The sequence below is a fragment of the Theropithecus gelada genome, chromosome 12 (genome assembly GCF_003255815.1).
Source record: "Theropithecus gelada isolate Dixy chromosome 12, Tgel_1.0, whole genome shotgun sequence".
Taxonomy (NCBI): Eukaryota; Metazoa; Chordata; class Mammalia; order Primates; family Cercopithecidae; genus Theropithecus; species Theropithecus gelada.
Window position 1 is genome coordinate 61,620,516 of NC_037680.1, and position 4,775 is coordinate 61,625,290.

Genomic DNA, 4,775 nt, shown 5'->3' on the forward strand with positions numbered 1-4,775 from the left:
TATATCTTTTATTTTTTATTTTTTTAAATTATACTTTATTTTCTAGGGTACATATGCACAACGTTGCAGGTTTGTTACATATGTATACATGTGCCATGTTGGTGTGCTGCACCCATTAACTCGTCGTTTACATGTATATCTTTAAAATAGTTGTATTTATGGAGCTTATGATAGAAGAATGAACTACTGATTAATGAAATGGAATCGTAGAGATAAGCAAACCTGAGAACAATTTTTTAGATTATATTGACATAGATTATTAGCTTTACAAAGTATAACTTCTGTTCCCAAGCTTTTCAGTGGCAGAAAGTAGACCTTCTTGGAATATCCATATGTAATCTGACTGTAGAGGGCTCATTTTAACCAAGTTTATAAAGCAGTGTGGTGACTAAAGCAAATAATAATGTAGTGTATATTTCAAGATAGCTAGGATAAAGTATTTGAATGTTGTCACCAAAAAGAAATGATAAATGTTTAAAGTGATGGATATGATAATTACACCAATTTTATCATTATACAATGTATAAATGCATTGAAATGTCATACTATACTCCATAATTATGTATGTACAATTATGTGTCAAATATAAATTTAAAAATTAATTTAAAAAGCACAGAAGTACATAGAGACAATTGTCACATTTCACATTTTCTCATTGACAATTTAACAATATAATCAATCACTGTATTTGTCTATACATGTATAAACACAATATAGCCATATTTAGTTAGTATTTAATTTGAAATAATTGTATATTCACAAAATTCACAAGCATAGCCACAAGCCATATTTGAGGAGGAGACTGCAGAGAATATTCTGTAGAAATAAAAGACCTCAATAATGTCAATGTTAGACAACCATGAAAGGAAAAGATGAACAAAACTCTCTTAAATTGCTGTCTCATCTTCTATCAATCAAATTCAATTGATAGAAGGATGAATCCTTCCCACTGTACTAAAATTTAGTTTCCGATCGGTACTTTGTTATTTTTTCATCATTTTAAAGAATGCCAATTTAAATTATATGACACTGCAATGTAAGTACCTGATGTGTCTAAATGATGAAACACCAATCCTTGCCAAAAATGATAAAAGAGTACATACTCAGTATTAATTGTGACAGCTATTGCAGTTCCTAGATTACAAACAGCTTTTCCTTAGTTAAAAAGTGCACCAATCGAGAAGAGGTACATTTAAAGACCTGAATTTTCTTCATGATAATTTTTAAAAAGATTTTTCACAACCTGAGAACATAAAAGATGTAATTTTCATTGTCATTTTAAAACAATATTTTCCTTTTCTCTTGGAATTTTTGTATTTTTGCACAATGGCTTTCATGAATACTTTAAATTTGGTCTCTAAAAGAAATGACAATTGCACCATCTGAAAAAATACTATAATTTATGAAAAAACAAACAGGCGTTTAATCACTGAATATCTGATAGATATTCCAGTACCAAACCATAAGCTGACAAAGTACGTGTATGTGAAGATGTGGTACTTTGGTCTAACATGTAGCTCTGTTAGATGGTAGATGATAGATGCTATATTCATATGTTTTGTGACTATAATGAACAGAATTTGGTTTCAGTTAATATACTTTATAGTAGATACTTTAAGTTTCAGTATTTCAAGCTAACACAAGATTATTAAATTTGTCTATTATATTACAGAATAATTAAAATGAATATTTTGATTAAGGAATAGAAAAAAAGGCATTATGATTTAACCCAGTAGTATTGAGTGAATAACTATGGACTGAAAAACGGGAGTCTTATTTTAAGGACTGGATAAAAGTAATTCTTAATATCTATTAATAGTAGAGGAATGTCCGTGGAAATATGTTTTAATACAAATGGCATTAACATATGAGAAAAATAAATGCTAAATTTTCTGGCCTGATTTAATGTAGAAAAATAAAATATTGTAAATGACTAAAATACTTGCCAATGATATATCTATCTCTATCTATCTATCTATCTATCTATCTATCTATCTATCTATCTATCTATCTCTCTCTCTATATATATTTATATGCCTCTGATGTTATTAACTAGTGCCCATTTATCTGGTTTAAATTTTGGCCGGGCGCGGTGGCTCACACCTGTAATCCCAGCACTTTGGAAGGCAGAGGAGGGCGGATCACGAGATCAGGAATTCGAGACCAACCTGGCCAATATTGTGAAACTCCCTCTCTACTAAAAATGCAAAAATTAGCCAGGCGTGGTGTTGTGCGCCTGTAATCCCAGCTACTCAGGAGGCTGAGGCAGGAGAATTGTTTGAACCTGGGAGGTGGAGGTTGCAGTGAGCCGAGATCGTGCCACTGCACTGGAGCCTGGGCAACAGAGTGAGACTCTGTCTCAAGCAAACAAACAAAAAACCTAAAGCTTTTTGTGTCCATATTTCTAGTTATAAAAATGATACCTTTGTTATTTGAAAAGCAATATATGAAAACTATGTATTTGAAAGTTTTCCAGTTTTTGGTAGGATGAAGTAAATACCCTTTTATCTCTCACAGAATATAAGTATAAAACCTTGACAGAATATGTGGCACAGCTATTTGAGGACTCTGAAATGTAGACAGAAACAGACAGGTAAAGGTAGAACACTGTAAATTAAGGTACCTCCAGAACAGCAGTGTATCTGCCATTTTTGTATCGTTTAGTATCTCCTGGACCAAACTTAATTCACTGGGGAACTTTACAGTGATCTGAGGGGCAAAACAAAACAAAACAAAACAAAACAAAAACAAAATGTAAGGAAAAACTTAATAAAAGCTCAGAGAGAGAAGGAAAATAATATTTTGTCCTTTATTTTTATTTTCTCTCATACTATAGGTTTCTAGGCAACCCTGCAGTGGTAGTAGTGGTGATAGCAGCAGCTGCAATGATGGCAGCCTGCAGGAGCCAAGAGTGTAAGAAATGGAAACTTCTCTGTCTATTTTCTCTGGAGCTATAGATTCAGACAGTGAGGCGAAAGTCCTGCTGTCTTTCTCGTCTGCTGTCTCTCTCATTCATATCTATATCTACATGTCTATCTATATCTAATCTATATGAATATTTATATATTTATATTTACATATCTCCTTATTCCTTTTGGAATCAGAAATGGGTCAATTACAGAAGTGGTTGCATTCTGCCTGTAGGATTGAAAAAACAACAACAAGAAAACAATGGGGAAAACTGTAGAGAGGTGGCAGAGCTAGAAAAACCAATCCCATTGACAAGTTTGTGAACTACTGGGCTCACCTTTGGCCTATGCATGTAAAAATCTAATTCTAATTAGCATGCAAAAGACATTAAAAACTGAGCTAACAGATCTTTTCCCAAGTTCTTTACTAAGCTTTGCTGCATATATGGCACAGAATTGTATAGCAAAGTAACGGGTTTGAAAAATGAACTGACATTGGAACCATAGACCAGAGAATGAGGGTTAGATCTTGCAGCCTGAACCCACCCAGGTAAATTTCATAATAAAGTATGAATTTTACATTCTTCACAGGATTTTGACAAGACCCAGTGTTTAATAATGTAAAATTCAAAATGTCAAGATATAATCCAAAATTACTCAATGTATGATGAATCATAATATCAACTTGCTAGAAGAAAATGATCAAAAGATGATAGAAATGTAGGAATTATCTGAAAATACATTCAAATAAGCAAATAAAAACACTTTTGAAACAAATGTTATAATATAAAGTGTAAAAAGCACATAAAATATGAAGAAGAAAGAAAGGGTAAATTTAGAACTGAAAACCCCACTGAACAAACTCAGTGGAAGAATACAGATAAGATAGGAAAAAGTGAGTGAATGTGAAGATAGATCAATAGTTTTACTCAATCTGAACACGAGCCATAAAGAGACACAGAGAGAGAGAACAAACATTGAATAAATATAACAAATAGACCTTTAGGGACTTGTGGAAAAAGGTCAAGAATTTGGAATTCCATAAGATTAGGCCAAGAGTATGATGCTGAAACAATAATAAAATAAATAATAGATTGAAAGTCCTGCATTTGGTGAAAGACATAGATCTATTGATTTATGAGGCTGAATGAAACCCAAGCAGAATGAACACAAAGAAATATATGTTCAGATATATCATAAGCAAACTGCTGTAAACTTAAATACATATCTTAAGAGGAGCCAGAGAAAAACAGTTCATTATCTATAGGGGAGCAATGATTTGAATGACCACAGACTCCTCGTTGAAAATCCTGGAGGCCAGAATAAAGGGGCCCAGCATTTTCTGAGTACTGAAAGAAAAGAACTATCCATTCAGAGTGTTATTGAATAAAAATATACTCTAGGTCTATAATTTTTAATGTTTTAATGTTTTAATTGCAAATTTACAAATAGTTTTATATACAAATAGATGGTACAACGTGATGTTATGATTTATGAATACAAATTGGAATAATTAAATCTAGCTAATTGACATATCCATCAGTTACAATTATTTATATTCATGATTTTACGTCCATGTGTTATGTTTTTAAAAAATATATACTATTTCAGAGAATGAAAACATAAGAGGGCACCATATTTTGGCCTCTTGCGTTAACAGTAAAGGCATTAAAGAAGGGCAGAAAATTGCATATTTGAATAAGGATGCAGTTTAACCTAAGTATGATAGGCATATTACTAAGCACTTTTCTTTTTTTTAAAATTATAGAATATATGAGAATGTCAAAAAATATAGCTATGTCAACATAATTATGTAAATAATATTGGAAAGTATTTGTATATATTTAAAGGGCAAAATTTTTGTTT

General features: G+C 31.7%; 1 long non-coding RNA gene across 1 annotated transcript; it reads right to left on the bottom strand.

Moving 5' to 3' along the window:
* Nucleotides 1-718: 718 nt before the first annotated feature.
* On the bottom strand, nt 719-2,709 carry LOC112635827. The gene is made up of 2 exons (XR_003122099.1): nt 2,624-2,709; nt 719-1,243 (listed from the first exon to the last, which is right to left on the bottom strand). It is a non-coding gene; the product is annotated as an uncharacterized LOC112635827 (long non-coding RNA).
* Nucleotides 2,710-4,775: the final 2,066 nt, after the last annotated feature.